General features: G+C 45.7%; 1 protein-coding gene across 1 annotated transcript in view; it reads right to left on the minus strand.

The window, feature by feature from the left end:
- The window catches only part of LOC144768339 (embryonic polyadenylate-binding protein-like), a 573,566-nt gene extending 569,993 nt beyond the window's left edge, over nucleotides 1-3,573 (minus strand). Inside the window, exon 1 of the mRNA XM_078651918.1 lies at nucleotides 3,425-3,573. The gene's annotated coding sequence lies outside the window, so the exon portion shown is untranslated. The remainder of the gene's footprint in view (nucleotides 1-3,424) is intronic.
- Between the last annotated feature and the right edge of the window lie 16,622 nt (nucleotides 3,574-20,195).

Raw genomic sequence — 20,195 nt, forward strand, 5'->3', positions numbered from 1 at the left:
ATCAATAAATTGCCAGATTTTTAATTTACATTTTTATTGTTCATTATGTAACCAGTGCTCTTATGACGTTTCACTTTCTTTTATTGTTCCTGTTTTTGACATTTTGTCCCAATAGGGGTCTGTTTAATCATTGAGCTCAAGAACATCACTGGGTCTTAAACTAAAGCAGCTCCTTACCTCCCATAGTGTTACTTTGGGTTAGGCGGGATTGCTGCAATACTAAATATCGGAGACATATCTTGTTTGAGGGACTTTTGTGTTTTTTTTCGATTTATAAACCCTGTCCCTTACTGGATTTGAGGGTATCTCCTTACACTTTTACAACAGCTCCCAGAGTATGCACCTTTAGAAGGCCGCCTCCTGCAGGAGGCGGATACCTTGGAAGGCGGTGTCCCTGACATATAAAACGATAATGAATAATAGACCAGATAAACTAGAGGGCTTCAGGGCAACGAGGGAGAGAGTGGTGGGGACCATGGATGACGTCGACTGGGGAATGGTCCTCATGCACCCTAGGGAGGTCGCGATTAAATCCCGCCTCAGACTGATCCAGTTTAAAATCCTCCATAGATGTTACTTTGGTAGAGTATGCTTACATAAACTAGGGAGAGTGCCCGATCCCAGTTGCCTCACATGTGGCCTTGATAGGGGGGGGACTTCCTTCACACGATCTGGTCCTGTCCGAACATTCAAACATACTGGGGGGCGGTCCTCTCAGAACTAGGGGAAGTACTAGAGACACCCATTCCCTTAGACCCAAAGCTTGTACTCCTGGGAATGACAAATGATGTAGATCTGGCCCGCCCACTGTTGATCTATCTGGTACTCACCCTAGTGGTGGCCAAGAGAGATGTGGCCCGGAAATGGGGGGCGCCTGAGGTACCACAGTTGGAGGAGTGGAGGAGGGGTATGGACCTCTACATGGGACCCGAAAGAGTGACATACAAAGCAAGAGGGTGCCCAAAGAAGTTTGGTAGGGTGTGGGGCAAATGGCGACACAATCATGGATTGGATGGAGGGATTTGATGACACAGGTGTGAGCACATGGCTGACACTGATTGGATAGGGATACAGGACCCAGAGCTACGAACGCTATGGACTTGAGCGAAACGGATGGATGAACTGTTGGAAATCAAACATTATGTCGGGGAACGAGAGATGGGAGGTTTGTGGGGGGGGCTGGGAATGTGGGGGTGTTGCTTGATACCGACATGCGTATTGTTTGTTGTTATGCTGCAAAATGACAATAAAAATGTTCACAAAAAAAATTTCGCAAAATAAAAAAAAGGAGTACCAAGTAGTGTTAAACTTGAAGGTGTAGAGTGTGAGATGTACACACATGGTACAATTCAAAGTACTTGTGTTGAGGAAACAGGTTGACCACTATACAATCAAGGAAGGACAAGATGTGTAGGTGCGGAAAAGTACACAAGTAAAGAACAATCTCAAGAAATTGAAGAATTTTGTTCAGAATTAAGGAATCCTTTATATGCGTATTAATTTTTCTTTAGATTGTACTTGTAAATAGTAGTATTAGGATTATTTTTGTTTTTAAAGGGGTAGGTGTGTAGTGTTCCTAATGAAATGTTGATGGCTTGCAGTGGTTTGGGGGTTATGGGGGCTTCTCAGCAGGGTCAGTTATCAGCTGTTGGGAGCTAGCCAGGTGGATGTCAAGTGGTCTTCCCTCCATGTGAATAAACATACTTAGTTGACCCCACATTGTGGGCACCCCTTCTTTGCTACACTATCCACTGAATGAGGTTAAACAGAACCTAGTTTGAATGAGGGTCAGCATGCTCATTTTGAAACTGCACTCTAGCTGTTGAGCTAGGCTATGTTAAGCTGGAGATTTTAAGACAAACCGTGTTTATCCCATCACAACACTTCCATCCCACCTACTGGGGCTGGCTCCGATTGTTATTCTGTCATACTTGAGGAACTAAAAGTAGTATATGCTGCCCCTTTACCTCTAGAATATCCTCTGTCCATGTTTTTCGTCAACATAACACATACTTAAGATTCCTGCCCATCTTGGGACTCATCTTAAATAGTCAATCAAAAGAAGTATACTCTTAGGCCCGGCAACCTCAACATGAGCTTGTCTCCATCTTGCACCTCAAAGGAGCCAACTTGATTTGTTTTCACTTCAAATAGAAACCCCATGTGGGGCCGCAGTTAAATCTCCATATGCCACTCTTCTCGCAGCTAAAGATTTTGCTTTGAGCTATTTAACTTGGGAAAACGCATGGACTTGTCTCGCACAGCCTATACCTGGCTTTACCAGTCATCGGGGCATTCTTGAATTCCTGTTCACTTCTTGGAGCTCTCTCCCCGTCGTAAGCTGGCCTCGCTCTTCACTGGAGAGTCTGCAGTCACTAGGCAAAGAGTCTTCCACCTCACATTCTAGTTCAAGCTGTATCCATTTTGAAAATGTCGTCCAAACCAGGCACACTGAAGACCTATACCCTTCCGCTCCGTTTAAAAAGCAATCTATGCGTATACCTGGAAACACTTAAGGTTGCAATAATAATGCACATTTGCAGACACTTTAAATATGTCCCCAAGTTACCTATCGGCCTCTTGGCACCTATGAAATTCTCAAATTAGCGCTCCAGCTGCTGGACAGTTTATTGTCCCCTCACGCGGGAAACAGTTCAAGGCCTCGCAAACGTGCAATTTTCTTGACTGTAAATAAACACCACTCGTTATCAGTATCCGGCTTTCTCTAGTCCCTTAGTTGGAAAGATGAATCCGTATGTGCTGCGTTTAGAATGCCCTCAAAATGGCACGCTTGCTGTTTATTAAGCAATTCACCAACGACCCCTTTGAAAACTTTGACTTGCTCACGAAACGGATGGCGAAATACTAATCAGCTGATCAAACGGTAATAACCACCTGTTACGAGACTGAATCACTGCTCACCCTTTCGTTCTTCAAAAGACGTTTACACTTCGAAAACTAATTTAGAAGCGTAGAGTGCATGTAAGCTGTTTCTAAAATGTTTCCCCACGTTTGCGACTGTAAGAAATTAAGTAAAATAAAATTTCAAACGGCTGATCTATATTAAAAAAATATATATAATAATTAACCCAACAAATCCTACCTTGAGGCAAAAAAATCTCCCTAGAAAATAACACACAAATAATTCCACAAAGCTCCTCTTAAATTCAATAAAGCGAACACCACCGGAACTCAGTTTAGTATTAGCTGGAAATAAGAGCTAAATAACGTAAAAAGACAAAACATTAAACGTTCCATTTGCTTGCAAAATTAGGAAAGGTTCAGCAGGCTCCTTCAAAGGAACACAAAGAATTAACAGTAGGCGTCCATAAAAATATATATATAATATATATATATATTTTTGTAGCCAAATGCACGACATATCCTCCCACTTCAGTTAGAGGTTCACAAACAAGTGCCTTACCTCCCGCCCGGAGGTCTTAAAACCTGAATTCCTCTGCTTTTCTTTGAACTTCAACCAATTTCAACAAGTGAAGACAAAGAAAACGGAAAATAAACGCGAATTTTATAGTGATTGACAGACTTGGGAACCAAACTAGGAGTTTCTTAGTGTTTGTGCTTCCCCGAGAATCTTGCGATTGGTTACAATAAATGCCCGTCCAGGAAAAGAAGGCCAACCCGCGCTGAAAGAGGCCGCCCCCTCTACCGGAAGTGATTGTTCGGCCGTACGTGGGCTGTCGCTCTAGGCAGGGGCGTGTATTAAATACTCACTCCCGTCCTATAAATCTAGATAATTCCTGTCGCCAAGAACCTCTCCCCCATCGGTTGGATAATACGATTGCGAAGCCGACGCAGACTACAGAGAAGACCTGCGACTGGTTGGCAAATAGAGGTCTCCGCGTTTTCTTTCAGGCCTTTGCGTTTTTAGGTGTTGGCCCTGGGCATGTGGACAAAAAGTGGGACGTTTCAGTTTGGTTCACGGGGTCCCTTGATTATACGCTGGCCAAAGTGCAGTGGGAGGCATACACGGCACAAATACCAATGAAATTATTTTAATACAAATCAAGACCCTCAAAACGCTTCTTTATTATAATGAGTAAACAGTGGGATGTGCTGAGCCATATACTAATAAAAAACTCTCTAATTTCTTTGTAATAGGTGACTTGTGATATACCCAGTTGCTAGACAAGCCGACCTTTTATAACAGGAAAGTAGGGGATTTTTGGGGGGAATGTATTTCTCCCATTGACTTCTATGGAAGCTAAAGATATGAGACAGCAAAAATAAAGCCATTTTTAGCTTCAAGAAACTCCTGCCTGAATCGAGTCTGGTTGCGTGCCTGAGTTGCCTATTATAAAGAATCGACAGAACTCAACTGTAATGAGCAAGTTACTTACCTTTGGTAACGCATTATCTGGTAGAGACTCTAGCTACAGATTCGTTACCTTTGAATTTTCCAGGTGTCAGGCTGGATCCAGAAACATTTGCTGCGCAATACGCCTTGCCCGCGACATCAGGTGGCTCCATTCGGTTCCGCGTGTCGTTGATAGCATCGGTTATGACGTTGTGGTGCCTACATAGGCCCCACGCAGGCACGCGGACATCAGTACTTTTTGCTTTTCCATACCAGAAGCGTAAAGCCACAAAGTGTCTGACGTAAACGTGTGCAAAACTAGAGCCATGAAAGGGGAGAAACCCTAGACCTACAACATCAATCCGCAACGCGGGGAGGCATGGGAGGGGCTGTAAGGAATCTGCAGCTAGAGTCTCTACCAGATAATGCGTTACCAAAGGTAAGTAACTTGTTTGTCTGATAGAGACTTCTAGCTGCAGATTCCTTACCTTTGAATCAGATACCCAAGCCATAGCATACTGGCGGTGGGTTGCGGACTCATGGACTAGACTCAAAAGTCTTGCAGGACTGATTGGGCAAAGTGCCCGTCCCTGCGCACATTTCCATCAAGGCAATAATGTTTTGCGAACATGTGCAATGATGCCCACGTCGCTGCCTGACAGATGTCTTGGACTGGGACACCCCGAGCCAAGGCCGAAGTCGCAGCCTTTCCCCTGGTGGAATAGCCCCCTAATCCCTCAGGGGGCTTCTTCTTCGCCAAGGCATAACACATTTTAATGCAGAGAGCAACCCAGCAAGAGATAATTCCTTTCTGCATTGCCTTTCCCTTCTTTGCTCCAACATACCCCACACAGAGTTGGTCATCCACCCAGAACTCTCTTGTGCGGTCAAGGTAGAATGACAACGCTCTTTTTGGGTCCAGTCGGTGGAGACGCTCCTCTTCCTAAGACGGATGTAGGGGAGCAAAGAAGGTGGGCAAAGTGATGGACTGACCCAGATGGAATGGGGTCACAACCTTTGGCAAAAAATGATGCCCTGGTGCGAAGCACCACCTTGTCCGGAAAGGACATAAGATAAGGAGGCGAGCTGGATAACGCCTGCAACTCACTCACCCTCCAGGCCGATGAATTTGCCACTAAGAAGGCTGTTTTGATGGTCAACAGCCGGAGGGGACAATTGTGCAAAGGCTCAAAAGGGGTGCACCGTAGGTAAGTGAGGACCAAATTAAGGTCCCATTGTGGCATAATAAAGGGCATGGGTTGATGCAAGTGAACCAGCCCCTTTAGAAATCTATTTACAATAAGAGATTTAAAGAGAGAAGGTTGGTGTGGCAGCCGCAAAAAGCAGAAAGAGAACCCTTGAGAGTTCCCAAAGCAGAACCCTCCTGGGCAAGGGTCAGAATGAACAAAAGGACAGCAGAAAGAGGAGCAGAAAAAGGATCAGTAGACCTTTCTGTACAGTATAATACAAATGTCTGCCAACAGCAGGTGTATACCGACTTAGTGGAGGGCGGCCTGGCCGCCAGAATAACATTACAGACTGCGGGAGGAAGGTCAAAAGCCATCAACTGCCGCCGCTCAATCTCCACGCATGGAGGCGCAGTGTTGACTGGTTCGGTTGGAGAACCCTCCCCTGCTGCTGCGACAGAAGATCCGCCCAAAGGGGCAGCCTGATTGGAGGATCGACACTCATGCTCAGAAGATTTGGATACCAGACTCTCCTTGCCCAGTTTGGCGCCACAGAGATGACTTAGGCCTGGTCGCACCTGATCTTCTTCAGAACCCTAGGCAGGAGTGGTATGGGCGGAAAGGCGTATAAAAGGCCTGAGCTCCACTCGTGATGAAACGCATCACCGAACGATAGTCGCCTTGGAAACGCCAGTGCGCAGTACTGCTGACATTGCGCTTTCTCTTCAGAGGCGAACAAATCTAACCAAGGTTCTCCCCACTGCTGCAAGAGACCTTGCGCCACCTCCGACTGGCATGCTCATAGACAAAGCAGAATTTAACAAAATGTCCATTCATTTCTGCTTCATCGACTACAAGGCTGCTTTCGATAACGTAAATCGGAAGCTTTTATGGTCTAAATTGAACGACTGGGGGATCTCGAGACCCCTGTTGGACCTGCTCATCAATCTGCACACAGAGACCTGGGTACGGATAAAAATAGGGGACGGATCCGCCTTGTCAAGACCCATACAGACCAACAAGGGCCTAAAGCAAGGCTGCGTCCTGGCCCCCACGCTGTTCAACCTATTCCTAAGCGACCTTGTGCCAACACTAAATGACTGCAATTCTCACGCCCCTAAATTAGGTGGGCTCCAGCTACCTTGTCTACTATATGCAGACGATATCGTCTTAATAAGCCACACGAAGGTAGGACTTCAACATCTTTTAGACGCAACACAAAGGTACTCAAGTAAGAACGATCTTAACATAAATCTGGGGAAAACCCAAACAATGACCATCAGCAGGAAAAAAAGGAAACCAATATCATGGTATTGGAACATGACAAGAATCGAAGAAACCACAACATACAAATATCTAGGAGTGAAGATCGACAACGGTGGGCGGTTCTCGGTTCAGAGAACAAGCATACGAGGGAAAGGTCTATCGTTAGCGATTTCGCTGAAGGCGCTAAATCACAAACTCTCCGGCCCATCCCTTTTACCCCTGACGCAAGTAATTCGTGCTAAACTTCTTCCAACAATTACTTACGGGAGTGAGGCACTCAGAGGAAGGGATGCAAAGATCCTTGACAATACTATAACAGCAGCTTACAGAATTATTTTCAGTCTTCCCAAGCAAACCTCACCTGCTCAAATCAGGCTCGAATTCGGCATCGACCAACAGCTCCTAGCAAGAAAGGGAGCCTACGTGATAGCCTGGGATAAAGTGAGGAAATCAAAACAAGGAACCCTGAATGAACACCTGTGGAAGGAGTTAGAACAGCATCCTTCCTCAGAAGCAGCTAAGTACCTCGTGGGTAGCCTGACGAGTACAGGTCTAGAACAGCTCTGGAATACTCCAACAAGCCATACAAATTTAAAAAAACTGGTAAAAAAATCTATCAAATTACAATCATGGTTGCAAGACAAGGAAACCCTCTCGAAGAGAACACATGGCTGGTTGACTCTGAACTCGTACACAACTAAAGCACAACAGCGCTATCTGGCCGAGGGTTACTCCAAAAGTGTCAAGATGTGCTTTCTAAGGCACAGGTTGGGCCTGCTACCTTGTACTCAAAATCTCCCACGCTGGCTCAAAATCAAAGCTGACCCCCTCTGTCGGCTATGCGGTTTGGCACAAGAGGACATGCTTCACTTAATATGCTCCTGTGGAAAACTACAGGAAGAACGGAAACGCTGGCTAAAACACCACTTCAATCGGCAAGGGATCCGCACTAGAAGGGCGGCGGTCCTTGCATGTTTTCATCCTAACGACCCTGGCTTGAACTGCAGCTTTGTAAAATTTTTGAAGGCAGTTGAAAAAAAGATGCCAAAAAACCCAACCGATAACTGCCCGATTCAGCCGACCTGACATCACTTCGCTGATTGTTTCACCGATTCACGTGCTTATGAGGACACTGAGTATTAACTAACAAATATTAAGTCCAAATACAAGCACATCGGTCATTAGGAAATGTGAACATTTTAAATTTTAAACCCGGAGTCTTTTAAAACTGTTGTTTTATCCTTACTGTTCTTAATTCATTTTTACATTGCAATGGTTTTAAGTAACTATGCTGAATAAAGATTACTACTATTAAAAAAAAATGGAAGCACTATTTAAATTAAAATTAAAAACCTCCGACTGGAGACGCCATTCATGATCGGTTAGGCATCAACGGCTGAGATCGTCTGCCCTGGTGTTCAGAGAACCTGCCAGGTGTTGAACTACCTGATGTTCCAGCCACGTCCAGAGAGACAGGGCATCTCGACAAAGGGTCCACAACCGCACCCCGCCTTGCTTGTTGCAGTGCCACATGGTGGTGGTGTTGTCCGTGAACACCTGCACCAACTTCCCCTTGGCAGAGGGAAGAAATGCTTTCAATGCCAAGCTAATCGCTCGGAGCTCCAACACATTTATGTGGAGCCCCTTCTCCGCCAGAGACCAGTGACCCCTGATCTCCATATCTCCCAAGTGGCTGCCCCATCCCAGAACCTTAGCTTCTGTCACGATTGTGAGATCCGGTTGGGGAAGGGAGAGAGGTCTGCCTTTGACCCAATCTTGGTTTGGTAACCACCACTGCAGATCCTTCGCAGTTCCTTCCAAGATCTGAACCATGTCCGTGAGATTCCACTGATGCTGTGCCCATCGGAACTTCAAGTCGCACTGCAGAGCCAGCATACGCCATCTCGAGTGTCTTACCAACAGGATACAGGAGGCCATGAGGCCCAACTGCCGCAGAATCAACCTCACCGAAATCCAGGATAGAGGCTGAAATATCGTAATCATAATCTGAATATCCTTGGCTCGCTGCTCGGGAGGATAAGCCCGAACCTGCACTGTGTCCAGAACAACTCCGATGAAAGGGAGCATCTGAGAAAGAGTCAGGTGTGACTCCAGCACGTTTATAGAGAACCACAGCGAGTGCAGGAGATCCGCCATAGTCTGAAGGTGGGAGACGACTGCCTTGGGCGAGGACGCCTTCAGCAGCCAGTTGTCGAGGTAGGGAAAGACTGAAACCCCTAACCTGCGCAGATGAGCTGCAACCACCGCCATCACCTTGGTGAACAGCCGAGGGGCACTGGTAAGGCCGAAGGGGAGTAGGTAAACTGAACGTGCTCGTGGCCTACCTTGAACCGTAGGTAACGCCTGTGGCCCGGCAGGATGGGAATGTGAAAATAGGCATCCTACAGGTCCAGCGCTACCATCCAGTCTCCTTGGTCTGTGAGCATTTTTAATTTCTTTTTTTTGAGGACGAGATTGACAGTCCGAAGATCCAAAATGGGCTGAAGCCCCTTCTTCTTCTTCCTCAGAATCATAAAGTAGCAGGAATAACAGCCAATGCCTACTTCTGAAACTGGAACCCTTTGTATAGCTTTTTTGGCCAAAAGAGTCATAACTTCCTCTTGGAGCAGATTTAAGTGATCCCCCGCAATCTGTTCCTGACGTGACAGAATAGTAGGAGGAAAAGAAAGGAAAGGAAGAGAATAGCTGTCCTGGACGATTTGCAAGATCCACTTGTCTGTTGTAATAGATCTCCAACCGGCGAGGTGACGAATTCTCCCACCCACTGGAGTAGTGTGGTCCTGCAGAATCAGCCTAGGAGTGCTTGTAGACTGCAGCTGCTGGAGGCAGTGTGGCGGACGACTTCTGACCTCCATTCCGAGGACGGAATGTACCACGTCCATGCACAGCTTGGGTAGTCTGTGCAGGATGGTGGCTAGAATAGGGGTGACGCGGCTGGAAACCCCTTCCGTTGCCACGAAAGGAATACTGTCCGCGAGGAGTGGAGGAGAGGCCCAAGGATCTGGCCGTAGCTCAAGAGTCCTTGAACCGGACCAGGGAGGAGTCATCCTTTTCCCCAAAAAGGCGGATTCCATCACAGGGCATGTCCATCAAATTGGCTTGAACATCCCCCGAGAAGCCAGAAGTACGAAGCCAGGCGTGGCGCCTCAAGGCTACTGTAGTTGAAATAGACCTGCCCAGCAAATCAGTCGTATCCAAACAACACAGAATGGCAAATTTTTACGCATCTCTCCCGTTCCTGACAGCCTGCGAGAGCACAGCCCGGGTCTCCTCCAGGACTTGTGGCAGCACTTGCGCAACCGTCTCCCAAAGAGAGTGGGAGAAATGGCCCAATAAGCATGCAGTATTCACCAACCACAATGCCAGACTGGAGGAAGAAAACACATTCTTCCCCAATGGAATCCCTATCCAGAGGGGCGGAAGGGAATGCGCCCTGGGAAGTAGAGGCTTGCACCACCAAACTTTCTGGGGTGGGGTGTTGGCTGAGGAACTTTGGGTCGCCCCGAGCTTGGCAATGGGGCGTGCAATCGTCCTGTTCACAGGAACCCCTGTGCTAGGCTTGGACCAAGTTCCTAGTAGGACGTCCGTAAGAGCCTCATTAAAGGGCAAAAGAGGTTCAGAGGTGGAAGCCCCAGGTTGAAGCACTTTGGCCAGAAGATTAGTCCTGACCTGCACTGAGGGCAGTTCCAATCCAGGGACCTCAGCTGCCCTTTTAACCACCATAGCATAGGATGCCCCCTCCTCCATAGCCACTGTAGGTGGAGAGTGCATGCTAGATTCTGGGGAAGTATCCAGACCACTGGCTTCCCCTAGTTCCCCATATTAGTTCACAATCTCCTCAGAGATATCCTGGTCCTCTAAAGGGCCTCAGGCTCCTCCAATTCCTCTCCTGAGCCTAGCACGTCCACAAAGTGCCCAGACAACAACTTAGAACCCCTGGGTTCTGTTGACATCGGTATCAGCGCCGAATGACACCGTTCCCGCTTGGTGTTGTCAGGGATGAAGATGGGGCATGCGCCACCGACAGCCCCCGGCGACGCGGCTGGCACCGACTTCGGGTTCGACGCCAGGGAAGGTCACGTTGGCACGACCGGCATCGAACCAAATCTGAGATCAGACCCCTGAGGCCCTGCCGAAGCCGACAACATCGAACCCGATGGGGCCCCATCCGACCCCAAGGGCTCGCCAATGGGGTTGTTCTGCTCAAATACGTGGCACATGGTCTCGTAAAAATCCTTAATTAGAACGGGATTTGCTCTGGCTCCCGGAAATGGATGGAGGCACCAATTAGGCTCTGGCTCTAGCTCTGCAGAACAGTGCCTAGACCGTCGGACCTCCTTACCTCTTTCGACGATGGATGCCAGTTAAGGAGAAGTTGAAGTCTGCTTGGACTTCTTCTTGTGCCTCTTCCCTGAGTGTCCAGATGACCTTGAATGGGAGGAAGAGGACAAAGGGCTCCAAGAGTGATCCCATGACCTCTTTAATGCCCACTCCCTCAAGGTCTTCGGTGCCATCGCCCGGCAGTCTGAACACAACTTCGAATCGCATTCAAGACACCATAGACATACGCGGTGGGGATCGGTAATCGACATTGTGTGGGGACAAGTCCGCACGGTTTAAAACCTGTCTTCCTACCCAACATCCCTCGCACACGAAGTTGTCAAAAATTTCGACAAAAGTCGAGAAAAAAGCCTGCCAAAAAGCGGCAGAGGGGTAGCTCTTCCCGGATCTGCGCTTAACTGGCACGGAAAGAAAAGAACTGACGTCCGCGTGCCTGGGTGGCATCTATGTAGGCACCGTGACGTCATTACCGACGACATCGACACGCAGAGCCGAATGGAGCCACCCGACGTCTAGAACCAGGGGTATTGCTCAGCAAAAGTTTCCGGATCCAAACTGACGCCTGGGAAATTCAAAGGTAAGGAATCTGTAGCTAGAAGTCTCGATCAGATACATTATTAAAGCTGAATTCTGACTCCACAGTCCCTGCAGCCCGGTCAGATCAGAGAGCATAATTAACCTCTTAACTACTGAGGGTACTTAGTGAGTAGGCTTTTATAACTTTTTTTATTTCCACATAAGGTGTCCGCATCAAAGTTGGGTCCTCCTTTTCTCAACATCCTGTTGATTTTAAAGGTACCCAGGGTTTGTGTATTTTCCTGGAGGGGACCAAGACAATTGGCAAAATATAGCTACATTTTGGGTTTTGGGTGAAATAGGAAAAAAGTGCTCAGCAAAAAAGTGTTTTTTTCCCTAAAAATGGCAAAAGGTTTGCTGTGTTAAAGTCATCATCTACACAGCTTTCAGGAGCATGCAAAGCTGAATCAAAAACAAACTTTATTTACCATAGTTTTGGCATTTTTCAAAGAGGTAGCACATTTTTCCTACTTTCAACCTACTTCCAGTTTGTGGTGAAAACCAAAGTGAATCCAGAGGGTGATCCAAGAAAGCTATAGATGTCTGAAAAGTAGACCGAATTCTGAATTAAGCAAGGGGTCACCTGTAGACCCCTTAAGTTGCTCCCAACAAAACTAACTGTTGATATGAAGAAATGTTGAAAATGAGTAGGAAAAACCCCACTATTTGTGACATTTTCACCTGTAGCTTTTTGTCACGATGAACAGTTTACAAAAGCAATATACCATTACGTCCACTCGAACTTTCTGGCTGCAGTTATATATGGGGTTTGAAGGTGGTCCAAGAATCCAAGGAACCCCATGGACAACAACTGAGCGGCAGCACACAATGTTTTTTCATTTTATATTTAGCATAGTCAATTCATATTGTGAAATACGTAGAGTGAATATGGGAATCAAGGAAACCTATGTATTCCTGAAATGGGCACCAGATGTTGTGTTTAGGAGTAGTGGTTATTTGTACAACTCTGAATTTAAGGATACACATACTGGCATGTGATTCAGAGTGCGTTTTTCAAAACGTTTTCTTTCTTATACACTGGCTTACATTTAGAAGGAACAAAGGCAACACAATTTACTGAGTACTAACAAATCTTAATTCTATGTTTCCACATGTCTTTCGTTAAAAAGATTAACCCACTTGTGTGGGTAGGCCTAGTGCATGTAATAGGAAATGGGCCAAAAGCAACATAGACACGTCAAATTTTTCCACTGAAAAGTGACCCCTTTTTTTGCAATGTGGGTAGCTGATGCTTTTGGGCCCTAGCTCAGTCAGCACCAAAGAAAATCTAGCAAACCTGTACATTTTTAAAAAACGAGACATCTGGGGAAATCCAGGGTGGGGTGAATTGCCTGGGTCTCATGAGCTTTTCTTGCACAATATTCCTTGCAAATCTCACTGACTAAAAAACTCATTTTTGTAATATTTCTATGATGAAAAGTTCTGGAATCTGTGTGTACACACAAACCTCCTACCACCTAGCATTCACTCAAGTCTCCCAATAAAAATGGTACCTCATGGGTAGGCCTAGTGCCTGCGAGAGGAAGCGGCCCAAAACTCAACATGGCCACATCAAGTTTTTCTACTGAAAACTGTTCCTTTTTTTTGCAAAGTCGGTAGCTGTGGGTTTTGGCCCCTAGTGCTGCCAGCACCCAGGAAACCTAGCAAATCTGTACATTTGTGAAGAGTAAACACCTAGGGGTAATGCACGGTCTAAATATTTTCCTCTGTGAGTGGCAGCGCAAAATCTCAGCACTGCAGCCAAGGCCATGTGCACCAAGCATGTGAGCACAGCATACAAGTATATACATCTGTGGCAATTACCACTAAAAAAATGTGTTCACAATCAGATCGAACACAAGTGCTTTTCACACACATAGCTCCAATTAACAGGGTCTTGCGACAGTTGTGCAATGTGGATACAGATCAGTTCAGTTCAGTTAATTCAGTCTTTATTTCGAACAATTTGTTCATAAAAGACAATAAATAACAAATAGATAAAACAAGGGTTCCGATGATTACAATCTTACAGAACAAGAGTAGATATTCATAATTCTTAAAAGACAATACAAGCAGGTTACATTTCTAAAAGAATAAACAATGCAGCCTAACTAACATTAGTTACTATATTAAAATACTTTTTATATTATAAAAATATACAGATCATCATGACAAGAATTGTTTATTCTAGTTGCATCTATACCCCATGTTTAGCAAAGGCCAGGACTCTGAAGGTAGCACCATTATAGGATTTTACTGAATATTCTTGATAGGAGCACTGCTAACTCATGAGGGAATGTTGGAAGACTATACAAGAGTATATACATTTAGGAAGTTGGCAATTACATAACACAGTTGCATTTTGATGTACAACCTAACAATTAATGTACCTGCTAAGAGGAAGCGTGTGAAATGTGCCCATCTAGGCCAAACAGAGACTGTAGGAAAGGGTGGCTCAGACAAGTTACGTTTGTCACTAGATGTGAGACATGTTTGCTTCTCTCTTCGGTCGTGGCTAATCTTCCAGTTCTGATGAACTCTATCAAGGTCCACTTTGCCATTTAAGAGGCAGGCCATTGTCCTCTTCAGCATATCCAAGTGATTATCCTCCAGTCTATTCCTTGATTTAGACTTGATAGTGTTCATGAGGCGAAATCCTCATTCACAGTCTGCACTTGATGCTTGAAATGTTGCACAGGCATCTACAAATTGAGATACCACATTATACTGAGCAGCATTACGTAGAGTGAAATTCACCATGTCTTGAAAGGTTTAAACAATCCACCTTTTACATATTCTGCAACAACATACTTATATTCTCTATACTGTTGACCAACATCATCATGTGTTTCACAGTCTCCCAGGGCCAAGATATTCATATAGGTTTCCACAAATCTTTGTACATTCTCAGTTCCCAAGTCAACTTGTGATTGCGTTGCTATTGTTTGGAATTCAAAGCTGGCCCTCTACTTCAGTTCATCTACAGGGAATCTTGTTTTCATACGCTCACAAAGAAGTGAAACAAAAGACAAAATCGGCCCACTGTCAAACTCTCTATCTTCCCTGTACAAAGGGAGTAGGTCTCTCACTGTGCTACTCCAAAAGACAGTGTTTCCCAAGTACTGTCCCTTAATTTGGCCAATCTTAGCTCTGGCATACTGCACAGCTTCAACAAGCGTTTTTGAAACAGCTTGAACAAAGACGACAGTTCAGCTTGAATGTCATTCATTGCTGCTAGGGAAATTGGGTAGTTGGCATCAGACAGCTTTTCGTAGCAATATTTAGCAACTGGATCATTTTCCTCAATTTTGTCATGCTCAAAGTATTGAGTATAAACCTCATAATTACGCATTAGTGCATTTACCTTAAAATGCAGTGAATGCCACCACACTTGATTCAGTGGTCGAAATGAAACCGCTTCAAAATCAGTTACTGATGCAATTTTGTCCAGCTTGAACTTCCTTGCAGGAAATCTGGAGATCACAGTGTAGACTGTCCTCAGTAATGTCTCAATTTCTTTGAGCATGGGCACCTTCTTCAGGGCATCATCAATTCCCAAATCTTCTTTGTGGCGACGTAATGCTGCTCAATTAGATGCAGAATTCCTTGTTTAAAGGGGGTAGCAACACCATTTTTCTTTCTTAGGATTACTGATGCACCATCTGACGTAAACATGATCATTTCAATAAGATCCAGTTCATTGGCAGTGTAGAAGCCTTTCACAGCTTTAGTGATAGCCTCGGCATTACAAAGCTTCACTATTCCCCCAAGTATTGTTTTGTGCTCTGTTGATGTTGCAGATCTGAACCTGAAGTACCGGATGAGCATTTTGGTGATTGAAATGTCTGTGCTTTCATCAATTATCAATGTGTGACTTCGAGCATTGCAAAGTTCTGCCATGGCTACAGAGCCTATCACATGGTTAATGACGTCAAGAAACTCAAAGGTATAAGCCTTGCTCTTCCAGCTGTCTGGTATCTTCACATACTATGCTAGGTAGTCATGAATGTCTTGAACAGGCAACAGTGAAGTGTTCATCCAACTGTCGGCAACATATTGTTTATTAGAACCTTTATTTTTTCAGGCAAGGACCTTTGCTATTCAACCACTTCTAATCTGCTCGCTCTGTCCTCAGCAGTTTCTGTGAGCATGATTCGCTCTCCAAATCCCAACTTAGTGGCGGCACTTTTGTTGCATAGGATCACCAAAGCAGATTCATGTACTTTGCTGTTTAGGATGGCTGTTCGAAATGGGGTCTCTAGTTGGCAGTGGGTTACACCCTGTCCAAGTAGGGACCCTCATTCTAGTCAGGGTACGTAGGTTACACACCTAAGATAACCTCTGCTTACCCCCTTGGTTGCTTGGCACAGAACAGTCAGGCTTATCCCAGAATCATTGTGTAGAATATTTGTACACAGACACAGTGAAAACACTATTAAAGGACTCCACGGCCGCAGTTTAGAAAAAAACCCAATATTTATCTGAATAAAACACGATCAAAACACAACAATCCAACATACAGCAAGTCAAGATATACATTTTGAAAAGAAAAAAGTTCAGGTCTAAGAGTACCTTAGATTTATCAAATATCAAAGACGATGCAAGGCGCAGTGGACGTGAGGCACAGAAAAAGCAGGCGATGTATCTGTTCATTACTGCTAGGCTGGGGAGGTGATGCGTTGGTTCCTTACTGCCGCAGGGGAGGTAGTGCGTTCCTTGCTGCAGTGTCGAAGAAATCGGCGCCCATGGATGATGGGTAGAAAGTTGGGTTGTGCTTCGTCGATTCCACAGCAATGAAGCAGGCACTGCATCAGAGTCAGAGCAGTGCATCACAAACTTTGGTGATGTTATGCCCAAGACTCATGCAGCAGCAGTTCTTCAGAGGTGCTGTGAAGAAAAGCTGGGTCCTGCGTTGTATGTTGTGGTCGTTGTGTCAAGTGGGGACATACTCCGGTGCAGGCAGCAGCGATGCATCACATTTTGTTGGTGCTGCGTTGATTCCGAACGGCACTTAGAGTCGATGCATTGATTTTATTCTTTGTATCACCAGAACTCACTTCCAAGGGCCCAGGAACAGGATTTGGCACGACTTGGCAGAGTAGGACTCACAGCAGCAGAGTCAATGTGATTGCAGATGGAGTCTTTGATGGCCCTGAGACTTTTAACAGGAGGCAAGCTCAACTCAAGCCCTTGGAAAACCTTGGAAGCAGGATGTAGAAAGCAACTTCCAGTCTTTTCACTCCCAGGGAAGAAGCAGCAGCAGCCGTCAGGCACAGCAAAGCAAACAGCAAAGTGGCAGCCTCTCCTGACAGCAATCCAGCTCTTCTTCCTGGCAGAATGTCCTCAACCCAGAAGTGTTCTGAGTATATGGTGTCAGAGGTCCAGTACTTATACCCATTTGAGCCCTTTAAATATGCAAACTTAAAAAAAAAAAAGTCTTTATAGTGCACAAAACCTTGCCTTTCACTGCCCTGGCTCCAGACACATTACAGAGGGTGGAGACTTCTTTGTATGAGGACAGGCACAGCCATAGTCAGGTGTCCATGCCACATTTCCCACCACTCTAGGTCAGGAAGACCCATCAGCCTGGTAATGGGCCATCAGGATATGCAGGACACATCTCAGCTCCCTTTGTGTGACTGTCTAAAATGAATGCACAAACAGCCCAACTGTCATCCTGACCCAGACGTGCATTCAGAGACAGGCAGAGGCAACGAATGGTTCAAGAAAGAAAATGCCAACTTTCTAAAAGTGTAACATAGAACAGTGTCTCTAAGGGTGTTATTTCAAAGACAATTTATCAGGAGCACAACTAATTGCTAGGAACACTGGAGGAAAAACAGGGAGATAATAATTTGCAAAGACAAAGGAAATGTGTTGTATATATTTCTTCATATATTTAAGAAACATGAAAAGCACTGTGTTACATTCAATTACATGTAACCTGTGTTATACTGTGCACAAGGGCTCCTGAAATCGTGAACGGGGCAAGTGACACGTGAGGAAGTATGTACAGCGGATAAAGGGGGCGTAAAAACAGAACAAATTATATACAAGATGTGTGCGTATAGTTACCCGTACAATAAATGCAAGTGCATACAAAGTGATTTAAATGGGAGTTCTCGAAAAAAGGTCCTGTAAATTTCGCTGTAAAAGTCAGCGGTTTTTCGGCCTGTAGCAGTGTTAGGCCATCATCAGGACCAGGTTACAAATAGTTACAAAAAAGTGCTGTGGGGGAGAATAAAAACAATCAATAGTGGAGCAAGAAAAGGAAAGGCTATGATGGCAATTGAGTGAGCCAAAGATAGAAAATAATGACAGAACGCAGCAGATCTATCCAGGTGCTAGTAGGAAAATACAGCGTGTCTAGGCTCAGAGAGATGAGATGGGGGCAGGCAGGAGGGGACAGGGGAAGAACTAAGGCTGAAAAAACAGGGAACGCTGGTTGCTGGAGGCACTTGATGGCAATGAGAGATGAGAGGCGAGAGCTAGGTGGTCTCAGGCAGAAGGCTGCAGAGATCCAACTGTAAGGCAAGAAACGAAATGTTGGATAATGAGGCGTGAAGAGTTAAAAGGGGCATTTATGCTGTTGGGAAAATAGCCACTTACTAGTTATGATTCGGACAAGGATCCCTCAGGAAGGTGGGCCCAGATGGGCAGAGGCTGGAGTAAAGGCAGCCAGTTGCAGGTGTAGGAGCATGTGCCTGTGAAGGGAGGTAAGGGGAGGATTAGAAGAGGCATGGAAATATGCCCTGGGAGTATATAAGGAGAAGGCAAGGTGACTTACAACGTTTAGAACAAGGCGCGTCCGGGTCAGGGTATGTGGGGCTGAGAGCCGGTAGTTAGCAGGTGGAATGGATCCAGAGGATGGAGGAAGTCAGCAAGGGTCTGGCAATACTGGTTCTGGTCAAAACAGCGGAATAGTCGGGAGGGTCAAGGCGCATTCATCTGTTTCGGGGATTAAGGAAAACATTAGCACGGGCACAGGAAAGTTCCGAACGTGAAAAAACCAAGGTGAGCAGGTGCCGGCGAGGCAACTTACTGTCTGGGGTCCTAGGGGTATAACTCCGAAGTCGCTCACTAGCAGCCTGGGAATGGAGTGGGTTCTCAGTTAGGTAAACCGGTAACGCTGACGTGAGTGAGGCAGGTACAAACCAGCCAGGAAGGGCGGGAGTTAAATGCCGGCCATAGTAAGTCATGTGAGGCTCATGGGATGCAGACACGTTGAAAAGCAACAGCGGTGACCCAGTTGAGCGGGAAGTGAGTACACAAGGGAAAAGAAAGAAGATAAAGTGTAATATAGAGCCAATCGTGACCATATGCTACAAATCATTTACAGGCGGCAATTACATATTAAAAACAGACAATTCACTCTAGTGTATGGGCCAGCATAACTCCTTAATCAAAGCAGAAAATGTTTTATAGGTACAATCCCTGGTTTTCTTCGGACTTGGCCCTCCTAACTTTGGGACTGCGACTCGTGTGCACCCTGCGATTTTGGGACCATCTCCTGTAGTGGCTCTTGTCCTTTGTCCACCATCTTGCGAACGTGGTCTGTTCCTCCGTCCCCGCTGGTCCCCAGCTGGGTGACCTATCGATCGCCCTCCTTCTTCACAGATCTGCTCCCTGTTTGGGACTATTGTTTATACTTCTGGTCCCATCTCCGTTTTGTCTCTCTCTCTCTCTTTCCTGTCACTATCTGCTTTTCTTACATGTTTCTTGCTGATACTCTTGTAAACGCCTTGCTCTGTCAATTTGTAATATATAATTGTCTAACTCCAATCGCTTTTTTAATGTAATCTAGAGTGTTGTTGACGACACCCTCTTGTTGTCTAAATCCCCAATGGGGATACAGCGTACACTGGACGGCTTTGAAGAATTCTGCAGAGGTCGGAGTTTGGAGATAAATTCTCTTAAAACCAAATTTATGATCTTCAACCCCCCGCAACCACTCGGCCAAATCCAGGTATAGGTACAACAAAACTGGAAAGGGTATCGACTTTTGACTACCTGGGGGTCACTATTAATGAGAGCCTGATGTGGGGCCCCCAGCAAAACAAGTCACAATTAAAAGTGGCCCAACTCGTAGGCGGAATCCTCAATCTTTCCAACAAGTCCACCATTAAACCTGCTGGCCCACCATTGGAGGTTTATAAAACGCAAGCTAGAGGTGCGATCATGTACGGCGACAAACTATGGGGATACTCCTGTAGGGCAGAAATCATCAAGATAGAAAACAAATTTCTAAGACAGCTGCTAGCACTACCATCTAGCACTCCACTTTTTCCTCTAAGGCTTGATTTGGGGGTCAGACCCATTGACGAGGAGCTAGCGCTTAAACCTCTCAGGTTTTGGCGCAGGCTCTTGGTAACACCGGAGTTGTCAAACTATAGGCAGGAACTCAAAATAATACGAACCTTTTCTAGCGCAGGGAAAATTCCCTGGCTCTTATTTATAAAGAATGAATGTCTAAGCCTAGGAATACCCGC

Source organism: Lissotriton helveticus, chromosome 7 (genome assembly GCF_964261635.1).
Source record: "Lissotriton helveticus chromosome 7, aLisHel1.1, whole genome shotgun sequence".
In the NCBI taxonomy this organism is placed as follows: Eukaryota; Metazoa; Chordata; class Amphibia; order Caudata; family Salamandridae; genus Lissotriton; species Lissotriton helveticus.